Source organism: Pelodiscus sinensis, chromosome 30 (assembly GCF_052426305.1).
Source record: "Pelodiscus sinensis isolate ZL-2025 chromosome 30, ASM5242630v1, whole genome shotgun sequence".
NCBI lineage: Eukaryota > Metazoa > Chordata > Testudines > Trionychidae > Pelodiscus > Pelodiscus sinensis.
Genome location: NC_143081.1, coordinates 6381373 through 6400455, shown reverse-complemented (window position 1 = coordinate 6400455; position 19083 = coordinate 6381373). Strand labels below are relative to the sequence as shown.

Sequence of the window (19083 nt, the reverse complement as noted above, 5' to 3'; positions counted from 1 at the left end):
AAGAGGGTATCCCAACTGGTTTGGCCAGCTGACCCCCATGGAGAGGAACAAAGGGAGGTGGAATGCTGCCCTGGCTGGGGGGCAGGGCTGGAGGAGAGTGAGTGAGTTCCTGGCTGGAAAGCAGGGAAGAAGGAACTGGGGAGGGAACTGGGATCCCCCCCCATCTCAAGGGGGCACTGAGGCCTCTTAGCCCCAGGTCCTGTAAGCAGATTACATCTGTGCTGTATCCTGAAGGAGCAATTAACCACCCTCAATTCTACTGGCTGGTGGAGTCTGTTTGTGCCATTTCGGGGTGCAGGAGACGGGGGACCCCCAACGCGCCGTCACACAAGCAAATTGCGCACTGATATCGCAGACCAGGAATGAAACCGGTGTTATGCTCGATTGTAGGGTCGAAGTATAAAGAAGGCAGTCACGGGCAACCCCCAAAACTCCCCCTGATTTCTCATCCCCTGCTTCTTCCATCCTTGGGCCGTGACCAGCCAGTCCCTGGAGAATATTCTCCCCAAGCACCAGGGACAATGACACTTTGGGTCGCAGTTGTTTTTATTGTAGCGGCTTCGAAGGATATTTTGTGTCCCGGATCAAATGGCAGAGCCAAAGCCCAGACAATTATCGCTGATTTTATACCGGTTCTTCTAACACCCCTTAACTCCCAGGTGCCCGGTCCCAGGTGCAGCGGATGGAGTCCGGAGGGAATATGAAGAAGCCCGGAGACTCTCTGCGCCTCTCCTGCAAAGCCTCCGGCTCAAAGAATTACTGGATGCGCTGGGTCCGGCAGGCTCCGTGGAAGGGGCTGGAGAGGGTCGGAGAAATACACCCAATTTCTGCTACCATCAATTACGCCCAGGCCTTCAAGTGCGGCTTCACAGTCTCCACGGAGATCCCCAGCAACCTGCTGCACCTGCCGCTGACCAGCCTGAAGCCCGAGGACACCGCCCGCTATTACTGCGTCGGGCACACACTGAGCAGAAAGCGGCCCAGCCCCGAACACAAACCGAGCTGCAGCGGAAGCCGCTCTGCCAGCGCCCGGCAGGGGGCAGCAGCGACTCGCAGTTCCAGGCTGTTCTGTCCGGTCAGCGCAGGGATCCGTGTGAAAGGGCAGGTCGGTGCCAGAGCAGCGGGTGAATATTTCGGGAACTCTCTGTGTTCTAGGGACACGAGATAAATATTCCTGCACTGCTGAGAGCAGAGTGCAACGTGCAGCCAGAGAGAACAGAAGAACAGACTGAGAAGGCCAGACTGGGTCAGACCAACTGTCGATCCAGCCCAGTATCCTGTCTGCCAACAGTGGCCAATACCAGATGCCCCAGAGGCAGGGAAAAGAACAGGTAATCCTCACGTGATCCCTCTCCTGTCATTCATTTCCAGACAAACAGGGGTTAGGGACACCATTCCTACCCAGCCTGGCTAATAGCCATTGATGGATCTAACCTCCATGAATCTATCTCACTCTTTTTTTGAACACTGTTAACGTCCTAGACTTCACTTCCTGTGGCAAGGAGTTCTACAGGTTGACTGTGCCCTGAGTGAAGATAAACTTCCTTTTGTTTTTTTTTAAACCTGCTGCCTATTAATTTTATTTGGTGACCCCTAGTTCTGATATTGTGGGAATAAGTGAATAGCTTTTCCTAATTCACTCTTTCCACACCAGTCATGATTTTACAGGTCTCTATCCTATTCCCCCTTAGTCTCCTATTTTCTAAATTGAAAAAGTGAATCCATGCTCTCCCCAAAGGGGCTTTGGGAGCTGGACTCTGGGCATGGACCAGACTGGCTTGGCTGGGTCTCGTGTCTTTCCTGCTTCTTCCTACATTTGTTCAGTCCTCACTTTCCATCCTCCCCCACCTCTGTCTGCAGCAAGTTACAAGAGACAGAAGGTCAGGTTGGGTATTTACCTCCCCCCGTGTGCCCATGGAGCAGCCCTACATACTCGTGTCTGTTACTAGCAGCCCTGGTACCTGCTCCTCATCGGACTCGGAAGTTCTTTGTAAGCAGCGGTCAGTGCTATTATCCCCTTTTCACAGATGGGGAAACTGAGGTACAGAGAACACAAGAGACTTCCCTCAGTGAGCCAGGGGCAAAGCCAGGAACCGCATCCACAACTCCTGCGTCCCGCTTGGTGCTTTGTCCTCACAGACCAGCCGACTCCTTACGCAGCAGTGCAGGCGTGGCGCGAGCGGGTCTGCAGGCCAAACGGGAGGATCCCAGCAGAGATTTCTGGTCGCAATGAATAAACAATAAAATTGTAATAAATCGTGTGTCCCCCCCCCCCCACACACACACACTCCCCACCCGAGGCTCACCCATATACGCAGGCCCCTAGCAGACACCTCAGCGTGGGGATGTGGCCCCTTCCTAAAGGCCGATCTCTCTTTGACTCTGGGTCTGTGCAGCGCCGAGCACAACGGGGCTGCGGACTTTTGGTTTGGTCTGTCAAATACTCAATTCAGTTTTTTAGCTGGAGAATCGCCCAAACCCATCGCCGGCACCGCAGCACCTCGAGGGCTCATTTAGCCTCAAAGCCACGAACCTCTGCGAGGTAGTGAAGATTCTTTCTCTCCTTGGCACGGGGACAAACTGCAGCCTCCTCTCGGGCCATCGCCTCACTGCTGGCAGACCGGGCGCTAGGCAGCAGGGGCGGCTGGGAGGCTGGAGCCACAGACCAGAGCTGCCCTCTGACAATTGCCCTCCGAGCTTCAATTAACTCAGAGCCACACGCCGGGACAGGCAGGGGATGTGTGAACCTGCTTCCCACCATGCACCGCTCCCTGCCTGGGGGTGTCGCTCCCTTTATACCCGCCTGGAAACCCGCCTGCAACTCCTGCCTGGTGAAATACCAGCCCCTGGTTCTAGGAACCTCCCGTCTCTGCCCAGACACAGACCTGCCCGGCCCTGCCCGCTGGGGAGTTATTCTCAGTTCCTGAGACCGAGAATGGAACCGCTGCTGCTTTTCCTCGCCCTGCTCGCCGCCCCCAGCTGTGAGTGTCCGTGGGGGACTCAGGGACGGACCCCTGGGTTAATTCAGTGATTAATTAATTCCCGGATCTGTTTCCCTGCTCCCAGGTGTCCTCGCTGAGGTGCAGCTGGTCGAGTCCGGCCCAGGCGTAGTGAAGCCGGGAGAGACCTTCACTCTGAGCTGCGCTGTGTCGGGTTATTCCATCGCTAGCGGTTACAGCTGGGAATGGATCCGGCAGCCTCCCGGGAAAGGACTGGAGTGGATGGGGCGGTTGTATCCAGCTGGCGCGGGGAGCACAGCCTACGCCCCGTCTCTCCAAGGCCGAATCACCATCTCTGCAGACACCGCCAAGAATCAGTTGTTGCTGCAGCTCCGCTCGCTGACAGCTGCAGACGCCGGCACCTATTACTGCGCCGGACACGCACACACAGTGACACGGAGCAACACCCGGCCTGGCACAAAAAGGGGAAGCGGGTTTCTGAACAGCCAAACAGCTGCAGCGCTCGGTCTGTGCCCTGGTTCGTCGGACAGACGCGGCGCTGCCAGCTCCGGTTCTCCCCTGTATCCCACCCCACTCCCGCGCGCCTTTCGGACCCCCCTCCCCAAGGAATTCCAAACCCTCCGCTTGCTCGTGCTGCGCCCAGAAATGTGCCTCCAGGGAGTCAACGGGGCAGGGGGAGCGTTTGAGGTAACACAGGCTTTGGACACTTACCCGAGACATTTGGGGTCCGATCCCTAGATAGTCAACACTCGCATCTCTCACTGGCCAGGCGCGGGTTTCCCTTGAGAACTATGTTCGTGGTTCTCGGGGCACTTTGTAGTTAGCAGCACTAAAGAATGATTTGGAGAGAGACTTATTGGCCAGAGGAGCATCGCATCGCACCCCTCCCCCCCCAGACTATTTGAAAAGCCCCCGCATTAAGGGCTGGTTTCTCCGGTGTCCGTCTCCTCCGCAGTTGCTCCAGCTCCAGTAGCCGGCCTGGTTCGGAGTGAGCCCGAAAGCCGCAGCTTCGCTCCATGCCCAGCTCTCCCCGCCTGTCCCAGGCTGCCACACTCGCTGGTTAAACAAAGGCCTTTCCGCCCCTTCACATTCCTGTGGGATCTGACAAGGAGAGATTCCGGGAATTAAGAACGACAAAGTAATCGCATGTGTCTGTTCTGCTTGTGTGTCACATGCAATTTAAGATCAGAAGAGCGAAATACTTCACACGCGCACCAATGGGACAGAGCCACATGACAGCAGCAAAGTGTCACGTTTGAGCACGAAGCTGGAATCCGCGGTTAAAATCCCCATTTATTCACCTTCAAAACGGGGTGTCCGGATCCGAGATTCTGGTGCCAGTTCCAGGTTACTCCCCTGCTCCGCCCACCCAACGTGACCCACCTCCCTCCAGTGAATGCAATCAAAGCACTCGGAGCCCATTTAAAGTGTCACAAACCATTCTGCCAGCGTGTGGTTATGAGGGGGGGGGGGGGGAAGGGAGAAAGAGCAGCGACAAAACCCCTCCAGAAACGGAGCGCCTTGTCCTTGGGAATATCAGGCTAAGATTTGCTAAGATCTCTAGGGGATCTGGGCGCCAAGACTCCCCCTTAATAAGGCAACAGGGACACCTAACCGCCTACCTAGCTACCTACCTCTGCCCCCAATCCATAATCAATAAGCAGACGTCAATAATCAATAACGGTTGAGTTCGGGACGCATCAGGCATAAGTGTTAGGCGGTTGGAACAGGGAAGGGTTCGGAATAACTGGAGTCCCAGGGCCCAGAATTCCATTTGTTCGGAATTTTTCACATGAATTGACACCAGACACCACGGAGACAGACAGCAGCGGGGTGGGACAGGTTAATTCACTTGGGCTTTTGAGTTTCTCCTCTGCAGCAACGAGCAAAGTGTGTGTGTGTGTGTGTGTGTGTGTGTGTGTGTGTGTGTGTGTGTGTGTGTGTGACACACCATGTCTGTCCAGGAAGGGCACAGGGAGGCAGAGGGGCCTTTTGATCGGTTCCTTCTAGCTCCTCCCTTGGGCGCTGCCTCCTTATGCAAATCACCTCTCCGGGCTCTGGGCTAAAGTAGCGGCCTCCGGGGCGCCTACAGCCGCTGTTTCCCCAGGACCTGATCTGCCTCTTGCGAGCCCTTCGCTGTCCCCTCCTCGCGCACCATGAACTCCCCGTTCCTCCCGCTGCTCCTCCTGGCCCTGGCCCCGGGTGAGTCTCTGAAGGAGGCTGTGCGGAATGGGCGGGGGAGCGGGGGGTAGGAGGGGGTAAAGGTAGGTTGGAGTCTGACTGATTTCTGCTTTTCCCAGGTGCCCGCTCCCAGCTCCGGCTCCAGGAGTCCGGCCCGGGCGCGGTGAAGCCCGGAGAGACCCTCACACTCACCTGCTCTGTCACCGGGGGCACCGTCACCAGCAGCTACGTGTGGAACTGGATACGGCAGGCCCCGGGCCAGGGGCTGGAGTGGATGGGATACTGGAGCGGGAGCACGAGCTACAACCCGTCCCTGCAAGGTCGCAGCACCATCACCGTGGATTCCTCCAGCACCAAGTATTATCTGCGGCTCAGCGCGCTGACAGCTGCAGACACCGCCACGTATTTCTGTGCCAGAGACACAGTGACACGGAGCTCAGCAGGGACCGGTACAAAAAGGGGAAGCGGATTCAGAGCAGGGCAGTGAAGCCAGAGCAGCGGGGAGAGCTGAGCCCAGAGCCCCTCCCCGCCCCACACGGACACTGACAGAGCTGGGTCCCTGCTAGAGAGACCGGCACGAGCACCCCCACCCACCGGCGCGCAGGAGATACTGGGACGGGAACACCCGGCGTTAAACTCATTGTTCTTCAGGACAAACTCACGGGACAGGAAGGGGTTTAGACAGGCCATTTCCACGCACGCCGGGAAGGGATCCGTGTTATCTAGACTGTCCATGTCAGGTGCCCTTTGCCGCATTTGGGCTGGAACTAGGAAAACTCTTAATATGAGTCAGATTTGGCAGAACTGGTTTGTCGGGGCTGGGCTGCTGGGTAAATCTGACCTGACGGTGACAAGAGGAGCTGCTCCGTGTTGGGACATGGCTACACTCCGGCCCTCGGTCAGGTGGAGATATGGGAGCGCGGACTTGTGTAGGTCTGGCCCCCCCTGTGGGGAGTGAACCCAGCGGGACATGGCTCCGAGCCACTCTGAGAACGCGGTTCTTAAGGGGATCAGTCGATTCACCGTCCTACACTACGAAGAGTTCTCAGCAACATGAGAGCTCAGCAAAAAAGTCGCGCTCTCATTTGTATATTTTTTGCCGAGAAAGCTTATTACCCATACTTCTTGCATTTGTATATAGGCATCTAAGATACTGATTTGATCTTGCCTCCCTGTTGTGCCCTGACCCTCCTTTCTCCTTGCCATTATAGGCTGTAGTCCCATCCCCCCCCATTTCCAACCCATCTCCCAGTCTCACACATTCAGCACTTACCTGTGGGCTTTGCTCACCTGTCCCCGTCTAACCTACTTTAAAGCCCTCCTCACAAGGTTAGCCAGTCTGTGTCCAAACAAGGCCTTCCCACTCCTGGAAAGGTGAACTCCATCTCCGCCAAGCAGTCCTTCATGGAAGAGCACCCCGTGGTCAAGGAAGCCGAATCCCTCCTGGCAACACCATCTTCGCAGCCAGGCATTCACCTCCAGGATGCACGTGTCTCAGTCCCAAGTGCCACAGAAGCTGAAACTGAAACTGCTAGCACTCACATGGAATCAGACTCAATTCACACTTCAAACTGTAAAATTCAAACAGTCAGGCACACACACACACACACACTCACACCACAGCTTGTACTCACCGGGTAGCCTCTTCAGCGGTGGGGTCGCTTTGCTCTCCCTCTTCAACTCCCCTGTCTGCAGTCCCCTGTCCACTTTGCTCCCCTGGTTGCACTGCTCTGGCTTTTTAAAGCCACTGCTCATCACCACCCCGTAGGTCAGATAAGCCATTTTGTGAGCCTCCAGTAGGGGGCATCCTTTTTTGGAATTTTTTCCTAATCACCTCTTTAGCCTTTTTTCAAAATTTTGCAGTGATCTTGGCCTGGAACTTTTTGGTAGCCACCCATTTATCCGCCAAATGCTGTCCCCGCTTTTGTTTACACCTTATCTGATGGGAACCCCTGAGGATGACCCCTTTGCCCAGGCCCCTTTCTTTCAGGCCCCGAGGATTCAGAGTGCACCAGTTTTCTGAATGAAGCATCAAACTCTTCCCCCATACTAGAACATGGGGGAGCAGTGATGAGCTTATGGTTTTGGGAGAATGGTTTGTCAGTCCTTGGTTTTTTATTCACAACCCCTAGAGCGCATGCTCCGGGTTTGTGAATGTGGGCGGTTTTGCGCACGTTCAGAACCCCTAGAGCGCGTGCTCCGGGTTTGTGAATGTGGGCGTTTTTGCTCACAGTTTTCTCAGGGCTTGGTGTGGCAGTGGCCGCTGAGGAACTGGAGTTGTGTTTGTGTGGCTGCAACACCTCGGCATTGCAGGAGTTTTCAGTCCTTGGTTTTTTATTCACAACCCCTAGAGCGCATGCTCCGGGTTTGTGAATGTGTGTGGTTTTGCGCACGTTCAGAACCCCTAGAGCGCCTGCTCCGGGTTTGTGAATGTGGGCGTTTTTGCTCACAGTTTTCTCAGGGCTTGGTGTGGCAGTGGCCGCGGAGGAACTGGAGTGGTGTTTGTGTGGCTGCAACACCTCGGCATTGCAGGAGTTTTCAGTCCTTGGTTTTTTATTCACAACCCCTAGAGCGCATGCTCCGGGTTTGTGAAAGTGTGTGGTTTTGCGCACGTTCAGAACCCCTAGAGCGCCTGCTCCGGGTTTGTGAATGTGGGCGTTTTTGCTCTCAGTTTTCTCAGGGCTTGGTGTGGCAGTGGCCGCTGAGGAACTGGAGTTGTGTTTGTGTGGCTGCAACACCTCGGCATTGCAGGAGTTTTCAGTGCTTGGTTTTTTATTCACAACCCCTAGAGCGCGTGCTCCGGGTTTGTGAATGTGTGTGGTTTTGCGCACGTTCAGAACCCCTAGAGCGCCTGCTCCGGGTTTGTGAATGTGGGCGTTTTTGCTCTCAGTTTTCTCAGGGCTTGGTGTGGCAGTGGCCACTGAGGAACTGGAGTTGTGTTTGTGTGGCTGCAACACCTCGGCATTGCAGGAGCTTTCAGTGCTTGGTTTTTTATTCACAACCCCTAGAGCGCGTGCTCCGGGTTTGTGAATGTGTGTGGTTTTGCGCACGTTCAGAACCCCTAGAGCGCCTGCTCCGGGTTTGTGAATGTGGGCATTTTCGCTCACAGTTCTCAGGGCTTGGTGTGGCACTGGCCGCTGAGGAACTGGAGTTGTGGTTGCATGGTTGTTTCTTACCAGAGTCTTTTGTTTTGTCCTTGGGTTCGACGTATGTGAGGTTCCGACCGCCCGGACGCTTCATCTGCACTCGTGCTGTTTTGCGTTGTTAAGGGTCTCAAAGCAGATTCCTGGTTCTTTGGCCGTTCTGGAGGAGGTGTCCTTGTAGCTCTGTCTACAGCCTTGTCAGAAAAGTTGTCCATGCCTGTGAGGTGGGGGAAAAACATTTTACAAAAAAAACCACACGTATACTTTACCATCTCTCTCACCCACACCTGTGTATTTACTTAAAACCTCATAGAGCAACCAAACCAATAAGCAAAATATATTTACTGGGCTTCATCGATCCATCAGTCACTGATGCTGGTGAATTTTCTTTTTCAGCTGTCTCTTTCCTTTTTCTTTTGAGCTTGTTTTCCCTCTAGTCTAAGGACCTCTCATGTTTTTACTCTACTGTGGAGCAAACAACATTATTATAAAACACATGAAACCCTCTTGTAAAATTTAAAAAGTTATAGCTTTAAAAACAAAATAATCCATTTCAGGCTGTACAACCAACATGAGTTTTGAGTTTGTTTCTACCACTTAAAAAAACAAGCAACAAAAAACCACACAATTTTTTAAATACATCTCATTTTGCAGAATAAAAGCCAAGACTGCTTTTAAAACCCCTTGTTAGTTTAAACAAACCAAGTACTTAAAAAAACCCTTTACCTATGCCTTGTACAGCCCCTCTCCCCTCCCTCCACACACATACACTAAACAGCAGCTTTAAAAAACACACCAAACCAAGTTTGCAGCCATAGACTTTTCAAAACCCACATGCATTTAACACAGCACATTTTGCACAGAAAAAGCAACCCACCAAACACACCTTACCAGCAGTTTGACAACATATATTTTAAAAACACACCTGTGTCTGTTACAAACTCCATCACACACACCTTCAAAAACTCCCCACAGCTGTTTTAAAACCATTTGCAACTATATTTTTTAAAAGCAGGGGTATGCAACAAACTGTTTTTTAAAAACCACTTATCTCTAGCATAAGCCCCTGAATCACCCACAACTTAACCCCAGCCAGCTTTTTTTAAAATAAAAACCCCAGGTAAAAACACACATTTTTGTAACCATCCCAGATACTTTTAGCCTAACTCCACCGCTTCCTCCCCCAACTCAGAATTGAACATTTATTTTCAAAATACATTTGGCACAGAAAGAGCAGCCCACTCTATACCAGCAGTTTGCCAACATATAGTTTAAAAACAGCAATAAGCTCCCCCACAATTAAGTTTTGAAAAAAAACCAACTCACAATTTAAACATTACAATTAGTTAAAAGAAAAAAAATAACCCACACGCTTTAAAAATGATTATGGATAGTTACTTTCTACCACAGGGTAAAGGCATGCTGGCACAGGGCTATTCTGTTTTCCCTTATGTATATTTGGGACTACGGAATAAAAAACAAGCAAAAAAAATGTGAGTTAGGATTACCCCCAAATGCTTCAAACCCCATTTTAAAAACACACCTAGGTCTTGCACAGACCTCATCTCACACACACACACACACACACACACACACACACACACACACACACACACACACCAACCCCACATACATTTAAAAGCCAATTGCAAAAGTTACCTTTCACTATGGGACAGTGTTGCAGGCACATGCTTGTTCTGTTCCCCCCCATGTGTGCTTGGGCCTTAAGGTTAAAGAATAAGCACAAAAATTAGTTAGTATTACCCAGGTTTTTTTTTCAACAGTATTAAGCACAACTACAGTTAAAAATGGTTTTTACCTTGGCCTGGTGGGGAACTGCAGCTTAAAATTACTGGTTCCATGTTAAACAGATCACACTACAATAAAGATAGCCACCATTATTTTACTGAGAGAGCATGGCCAAAGAGTGGCATTATAGAATATATATTTTCAAAGTTACAAACCGGGAACATACCTTCTCCTGTTGCAGTCCAGCAGCCCATCAAGAAAGTTTCTGTTGAAAAGGACAGTCACCCCCATACCTAGGTTTTTTATACCCTCCTAGCCCATTGTTTCAAACAACTTCAATGTAGTAGCTAGCAGGTGAATTTGATCACTGCAGCTCTGAAATAATAGATCCTTAAAGACATAGGCACCCCTCCCTAGCATTGCCTTTTCTGATCTGGGGGTGGAAGAATTAAGCTGTCTCCACACCTGAGTTGCTTTTGGCTACATTTTTTTTCTTTTAGTTAAAATATATTTTTTGTAGGGCTTTCTTACAGTATTAACAATAAAAGCACCAATCCTTAATGCAGCTGTACCCATTTCCATGTGGAGACCCTTTGCAGATATCAATAAATGTCTTGGGGTTTGTTTTTTTTTAAACATGCTTCTTTCATGCTTAAGGCTTGGGGTTTAAATAAAATGCTTTTAAATGTTTGATTGTCTTTAGAGAAAATGCTTGTTCTAAAGTATGGGTAAAAGTTGGAAACATTTCAGTTTTGGGTTAGATCCTTAATTTTTTTTTTAACTTTTAATGGCTAGAAAAAGTAGCCCATAGCATTTAACCAACTCCTGGGTCATATTTAAACTGTCCAATAGCGTTTCTACCAACGCCTGTGTCCTTTAAACTGTCCAATAGTGCTCTACCAGCCCCAGGGGTTATATTTAAACTGTCCAATACCATCTGCAAACTCCTGAGGTGTTATTTAATTAGATATTCATCAGAGCCCACCCATCCAACCCATCATATTTAATTACTGAACATTAACCTCAACAAGGGTAAGTGGTCACACCTAAACCTAATCATTGACTGGAGCCCCTGGCTATTCAGCGAGGTGCGGTTAAACCATTGAGTTCATGTCTAATAAATCCTAACTGGGGTGGTGGTGGTAATTTTTTCCTTTTATTTAAAAAACAAAATATTTGAGGGGTTTTTCCTTCCCTCGAGTTTCTACCATACATCTTTCAGGGGGTTTTCAGTAAATGGGCCCCTTTATACAAAATGGATTCTCACAAACTTTATTTTTTTAAATGATTTTATTTAAAAGACATACAGACCATGTGTTCCACCAAAACTTTTACTCATGTAAGGATCACACAAACCTTCTGAGAGAAGATTGTCACAAAAGCCCCTTTTCAATAGATTTTTACAGCTACCAAGTTTTATATCTCATGTGTGTCCCCTCACCATTCTCTAACTTCATCCTTTTAGACATCTTACAAATAGTCTTTTTCTCAAGCAGGGTTCTGTAACTTTTTGTACGCACCAGACATTCAATATAACGCTCTAAGCAGGCGTCTTTTGGCTTGGTCATGGTCTTTAAAGCACTGTGAGGATCTTGACTGAATTGCACTGCATTTACCAAAGTCACCCCTTGTGCTAAGTGTTCTTGAGTTAAGCACAGACTTTGCATAGCATAACCTACGGCAATAACAGTATTTAATAAGCTTTCCAAACACAGTTCAGCACATAGGCCCCAGAGCTTGCAGTTTATATCCTCCGGAGTCCAAATCACACAGTCATGGTGCCGCTGGGCTGGCGCATCTGTGACGGCACGTTGGGGGTTCCCCGTCTCCTGCACCCCGAAATGGCACAAACAGACTGTACCAGCCAGTGGAATTGAGGGTGGTTTATTGCTCCTCCAGCACAGCGCAGCACAGATGTAATCTGGTCACAGGAACTGGGCTAGGATGCCTCAGGCCCCCTTGAGATGGGGGAGACTGGGCCCCTAAACTCCAGCTCCTCTCCCTAGGCTGTCTCCTCCATGCCCTCCGACAGCCAGCAACCAACTCCCTAACTTCCAGCCCTGCCCCCCAGCCAAGGCAGCATTCCACCTTCCTTTGTTCCTCTCCATGGGGGGTGTCTGGCCACTGGTTTGCATAGTGACTCATCCTGTTTTGCTGGGTCGTGGTACCCACAGCAGCCAGTGGGGGTTCCCCCAGAGCCAGCAGCATAGAAACCAGCCAGGTACCCCCACTACGTCACAGTTCTCCCCCCTCCGAGAGCGAACTGAGCAGGGTCACTCCGCTCGTGACCTAGGGAAGTTCGGGTCCTCTGCGTGGGAACCCGCCCTGGGGACATGGGTGCTCCCCTTGACTCGGGCCGGCCGTGGCGAGGCCCCACATGAATTGGCTTCCCTCTGTCCACTCGCCGCCCCGCTCCAGGGCGACTGGCACAGGCCTGTCCTCGGGGGTCACACCCACCCTTCTGCTGGCCTTGATCCCTGGCCAGGGTCTCTCGGGCCGGGGCCAAGAGCCCAGCGAGCCTTCTCTGGACAGCCAGGGCGGCTTCCACCCCCGATGCTCCATCCAGGGAGGACTTCCCCTCCCATAACTCTCTCAGCCAGCCCAGAGGGTCTATCTGGGGTAGAGACCCCCAAGCCGCTTTCCTCCTGTCTTGGGCCTTCCCGCCCCTCTGGCAGAAGTCACAGGACCGGCAGTACCGCTGCACAGCTGTAAAGATTCGCGGCCAATAGAAGTGCTGGAGCAGCCTCAGCCGGGTGCTCCGGATCCCCCGGTGGCCCCCAACGGGGACGTCGTGGGCCAAATACAGCAGCTTGAGGCGATACTTTCGGGGGACGACCAGCTGCCGCTCTACCCTCCATGCCCTCGCCTTCCTGGGGGGGAGCCACTCACGGAACAGGAGCCCACGCTCCCGCAGGAATCTCTCCTGGCCACCTCTCCCCCGGGGCTGAGCTGCATGGAGGCCAGCCTGGTCCCTCAGCCTCTGCAAGGAGGGGTCTGCCTGCACCTCAGCCTGGAATTCAGCTGCTGAGGCAGGGATCGGGACCTGTCCCCCACCTCTGCCTAGGTCCGGAGTCCCAGCCTGGCTGGACCCCGTGTCCACTGGGATGGGACCCTGAGGACGCTGCCAGGAGTCCTTCCCTGGACCCACGTTGTCAGCCCCCCGCTGGCTCTGGCTCCGGGCGGTGACTAGAGCCCGCTGGGATTCATGGGGCCACTCCTCTAGGTCATTCCCCATCAGCACCTCGGTGGGCAAGTGCGGGTGCACCCCCACTTCCTTGAGGCCTTCCTTCGCCCCCCATTTCAGATGCACCCTGGCTACAGGCACCTTAAACGGGGACCCGTCTATGCCCTTCAGGGTCAGCTGCGCGTGGGGTAGTATCCGCTCCTGGGCCACTATGTCAGATCGGGCCAGAGTCACCTACGCCCCCGTGTCCCAGAAGCCCGTCACCTTCCTACCATCCACCTCCAGGGGTATGAGGCACTCGCTCCGCAGGGGCCGTCCTGCCCCCACCCGGTACACGGAGGAATCCGCCTCCTGAGAATCAGACCTCCCAGGGGAGGTGCACTGAGCATCCTTCCCCTCTCTCTGAGCTGAGGTTTGCCTGCCAGCCCCTGCCTCTGGGGCAGCCTGCCCTTCCCCCCGCCCCAGCCAGTTAACCCTGGACAGTCCCCGGTCCTGGGACCTGGTGCACTGAGCCCTCTTGTGGCCTTTTTGCCCACAGCGATGGCAAGTTAGGCTTTGGGCTGTCTCTGTCCAGGCCCTGGCTGGTTCTCTGGGGCGCAGACGACCTGTTCCTTGGTCTCGCCCCGGAGTTGACTCCCTCCGTCGCTCAGCCGAGATCCGATCTCTGCGCGGTTCCCTCTCTCTCCGGGACTCCCGTTCACACCCGGACCGGCTCTCCGTGAACTCATCCGCCAGTCTCCCGGCCTCCTGGGGGTTCTCTGGTCTCCGGTCCTTGAGCCACAGCCTCAGTTTGGGTGGGCACGCTTCATAGAACTGCTCCATCATGACCAGCTTGAGCAGCTCCTCTGCGGTCTGGGCTCCGACTCCAGACACCCACTTGCGGCAGTATTGCGCCAGGCGGGAGGCCAGGTCCACATAGGTCTCCCGTGGCCCTTTCTGTACCCCCCGGAACTTCTTCCTGTATATCTCGGGGGTCAGCCCGAACTTGTGCAGCAGGGCCTCCTTGACTCGGTTGTAATCCCCTGGCTGTAGGTCCTCCAGCTGACTGAGCACTCCGGCCGCCTCCTGGTTCAGTGCGGGGATGAGCTCCTGCAGCCAGTCAGCTGGGGGGACCTGTTGCAGCCCACAGGCCCTCTCAAAGGAGCTGAGGAACCCGTCTATGTCACCCATGTCCTTCAATTGGGCCACCACGAGCCTCTCCAAGTGGCTGGCAGCCCTGGGACCTTGGGGCCCATCCGCACTTGGCGCAGCCGGTGCCCCGCCGGTTCTCCGCTCTGCCATGGCCAGCTCATGCTGTCGCTGCCTCTCTCGATCTTGGCGCTCCTTCTCTCGGTCCTCTACTTCCAATTCCCTGATCCGCAGCTGGATCTCCAGCCGCCGCAGCTCCGCTGGGCTGGCCCCTGCCCTAGATGGGCTACGGCTTGCAGGCCTCCTGGGAGACGCTGTCTCATCTCTCCGGTGGGTTCCAGCGCTCCTCCCCCTCTCTGAGCCTGACACACTCTCAGGGGGGGTCTGGCTGCTTCCCATGGGGACAAGATCCTGGCCCTGTGGCTGGTCATTCTCTTCCAGCTGGGCAATCAGCTGGGCCTTGGTTGCTTTCTGCACAGGCAAGCCCCTCTCTCTGCACAGCCCCACCAGCTCTGCCTTCAAGAGTCGGGCGTAGGCCATCTGCCCGCTGGGCCCCTCGGTGCAGACTCACCAGTCTAGTGCTGCAGCGCCCCACGATTCCCAGGAACCGCTTCGCTCTGTCTCCAGCACGCCTGGCTCCAGGGCTCTTGCTTCTACAGCGCCTTGTTGCTCACCGCTGGAAGCTCCATCCACGGGGTGCAGTGCATCCCACTTCTGACACCAGTGGGACGGCGCGTTGGGGGTTCCCCGTCTCCTGCACCCCGAAATGGCACAAACAGACTGCACCAGCCAGTGGAATTGAGGGTGGTTTATTGCTCCTCCAGCACAGCGCAGCACAGATGTAATCTGGTTACAGGAACTGGGCTAGGATGCCTCAGGCCCCCTTGAGATGGGGGAGACTGGGCCCCTAAACTCCAGCCCCTTCCCCTAGGCTCTCCTCCATGCCCTCCGACAGCCAGCAACCAACTCACTAACTTCCAGCCCTGCCCCCCAGCCAAGGCAGCATCCACCTTCCTTTGTTCCTCTCCATGGGGGGTGTCTGGCCACTGGTTTGCATAGTGACTCATCCTGTTTTGCTGGGTCGTGGTCCCCACGACAGCCAGTGGGGGTTACCCCAGAGCCAGCAGCATAGAAACCAGCCAGGTACCCCCACTACGTCACAGACCCGCATGCAAATCCCTGCCCCGGGGCTTCCTCTTTAACACTGACCGCTGGTTCTAGGAGCCTCAGTCTCTCCCCAGACAGGCCCGCCCGCCCCGGCCCGCGGGGCGCAGTGTCTCTCTCGATCGCACACAATGAAGCGCCTGGTGCTTTTCCTTGCCCTAGTGGCCGCCCCGGACGGTGAGTGGCTGCTGCAGGGGCCGGGAAACACACAGCGAGGAGGCTGCTCGGATTCATCGCCGCGATGTTTTGTTTTCCCCGCAGGTGTCCGCTCCCAGGTGCAGCTGGTCCAGTCCGGGCCCGGGGCGGTGCAGCCCGGACAGACCCTGACCCTGAGCTGCGCCATCAGCGGTGACTCTGTCACTAGTAATTGGTGGGAGTGGGTCCGGCAGGCTCCCGGGGAAAGGTTGCAGTGGATGGGACAGATCCGCTGGAGCGGCTCCAACTGGGGCACGTACTACGGCCCGGCTTTCCAGAGCCGCGCCACGCTCAGTGCGGACACCGCCAAGAGCCAGTTCTCGCTGCAGCTCCGCGCGCTGACAGCTGCGGACACCGCCACCTATTACTGCGCCAGGGCCACAGTGACACAGAGCAACGCAGGGCCCGGCACAGAACAGGGGAAGCGGCTCCCGAGCAGCGAGGCCTTGTTCTCTGGTGTCCCCCGAGCAGGTCAATAGACACAGAACAGGCCGCAGCGAACGGAGACACGGGAAGGGACGCGCGGCAGCTATGCCTAGTGGCTAGAGCAGAGCCCCGGGCAACAAGACACCTGAGTTCCCTTCTGCCGTTGCGCTGCAGGGTGACTATGGACAAGCCAGTTTCCTTCCCTGCTTCTGCTTCCCCGCTCAGCCTGCGATTCTCACAGGGCAGTTTTCCTTTGCCATTAAACAATAGGAACGTGTCACTGAGTTGCCTTCCCTTAAGGCCCTCTCCCGCGTGTCGCTGTGTCCCGGAGAGGGAGGCGAAGGCGCAGGGGATGATTGGGGGAAGGTCTAGGACCGGTAGCAAACAAAGCTGGCGCATCCTCGCAGAAAACGCAGGCCCTTCAGGAACGTAAACATGAAAATATTTCTGATTTTGTCAAGGGGGACAACGAAGCCCTGTTGTCTTGAAAGCGCGGAAAATCAAAAAAGAATAAGGATTTTCAGCAGAAAATGACATCTGACAAACCGAAACTCTTTCAGGTGTTTTGTGATCACATTCCAGCGATTTTTTTGGCACGAGACCCAAACGTTAAATTTTTGCTCTAAAATATTGGCACTTCCGTTTCCTAACCATATCTATATCTCGAAATGTTTCGAAAGAAGTAGACACCTCTGTGGGAAAATGTTTGATTTTCCCTTCAGATTCTGTGGTTTTAGCACAGTGACCAAAAAAAAATCTAAGTGTTTCACACATGCTGTGTGAAAATGTTCGTTTACTTATACAAATAACAAATAAACAAAATCCTCTCCTCCCCATCAGATCACTGATGGAACATAATAGCGGATATTTAGCAGAATTGCAAATCTTAACTCCATTCCAGGCCACGGGTGGGCGATAAAGCGGCAGCGGTTCACCAGGGTTTCCCTCTGCTGGGCTGCTGCCATATTTGCCCTCGTCTCCGCACTTACTGGCAACGAGGATCCGTGGCCAGCGGGAGCTGTGATTTGTCCTTTACAGCCATGCCCAGGCCTTTAGTCAGCACGTGCTGCTGGAAAATGGGATTAAATTGCCCACGTAGAGGGATCGTATCCGGAGTCCAAAGCTTCCCTTTGAAGGGATCCGGTGAACACGAATTGACTCTTGATCACACGCTGGGACATGCAGGGGAGTGTGACTCTGCTTCCCACCACACACCGCTTCTTACCTACTGCTCTGCTCGGTTTATACCCGCCCTAGAAAACCCGCATGCAAATCCCTGCCCGGGACTGCCTGGTTAAATGCCCGCGCCTGGTACCAGGAGACGCAGTCTCTGCCAGACACAGACCTGCCCGGCCCTGCCCGCTGGGGAGTTTCCCTCAGTGCCCGGGAACGAGAATGGAACCTCTGCTGCTTTTCCTTGGCCTGCTCGCCGCCCCCCGCTGTGAGTGTCCGTGGGGCACGTGGGGGAATTAGCGTCCCACAGAGAGACATTCAATTGCTAAACCGTCCTTCGCTTTCTTTCCCTTTCCCCAGGTACGGCTGGTCCAGTCCGGTCCCGGAGCGTTGAAGCCCGGGGAGACTCTTAGTCTGACCTGCGCTGGCTCCGGGTTTTCTATCGCTACTCCGCTTTACACGTGGAACTGGATCCGGCAGCCCCCCGGGAAGGGGCTGGAGTGGGCGGGGCGAGTGTATCTGTAAGGCGGGGAGACAAGCTACGGCCCGTCTCTCCAGGGCCGAGTCACCATCTCTGCGGACACCGCCAGGAACCAGGTCTCGCTGCAGCTCCGCTCGCTGACAGCTGCGGACAGCGCCCCCTAGTGCTGCGCCAGAGAGACTCACAGTGGCACAGAGCGCAGCGCGGGCCTGGCACAAAAAGGGAAGCGGGTTTCATATACAAATGGGGGTGGGGTGTTGATGCCCAGGACTTACACTGATTGGGGCTAGTGGATAAATCCAAGTTTATTCGGTATCAGCCATCAGGTCCCCGAACGCTCCAGCAGGGCGCGATTTTCTCTGCTTAAACAATTAGCAGTGCAGGGCACTTTTGTTCCCCAGAGGGGCATTTAGACAATGGGAGCAAAAGCTATCAGGCACCACTGGGAGTTGAACCCAGGATCTCCTGTTTACGAAACAGGCGCTTTAGCCAGCTGAGCCATGGCGCCCGCCTCAAAAGCAAGTTTTCAAATTGTCCGAGACAAAACCTTCACACTCCATAGTAAAGCCATCCCCCATTTCCCTCAGCACTTCCGCGCCTACTCGAAGAAAAATCCGAATTTACCCACCCGGAGCTCTCAATGGGCCACTTCTGAAGGTATTTGAAGTCCCTGCAGCTTCTTTTGTCACTACTCTAAGAAGCCCTAAGCACCTGCTCTTGCAACCTTAGGGGAGACATGGAAATGAGGTCTCTTCACACAGCAAACAAAGGGAGTTTCGAGTCTTCTCTCCTGCTTTCCATAGAGCTAGTCTCAGCGACCGCCCCCTACCGCAGTGCTGCTTCCTCGCACAAATCCCTTCACACCGCATCCTTGGGAAAGGAGAAATCTCCGCAGAGGCGCCTCCTCGCTTGCGCCCGCCTCTGGGATCATCGATTCTCGTTCCTGTGGCAAAGCCACAAAGGTCTCTGAGATCGCTCCTGTCCCACATGGCTGTTGCGACGCTCTCTCTGTGAGGTCACTGACTCCCTATCTGCCTTCAGCCAATGAGCTGAGGAGATGGAAAAGGCCCTTGTGACGTCACTGTCACAGCCCTGCTGCCTTGCCGGGCTCATGTCCTACCGCTGGCCACCCCCCATCGCATGTTTGAGCTGCTCCCCCGTGTGACCCCCGACTCAGAGGAGACTCTAAACGGACACGTCAGTGCAGGGAGGGGGTAGAGATTGCCGGGCCAATGTGAGGTTATTTCGCCAAGAAATTCCCGGGGTGCACCCCTGCCCCTCCTGCAAATGTCCCAGCTC

At 54.2% G+C, this 19083-nt stretch overlaps 1 non-coding gene across 1 annotated transcript; it reads right to left on the bottom strand.

Annotated features, from left to right (window-relative positions):
• Positions 1–18218: 18218 nt before the first annotated feature.
• TRNAT-CGU (transfer RNA threonine (anticodon CGU)) lies at positions 18219–18292 on the bottom strand. The gene has a single exon. It is a non-coding gene; the product is annotated as a tRNA-Thr (tRNA).
• Positions 18293–19083: the final 791 nt, after the last annotated feature.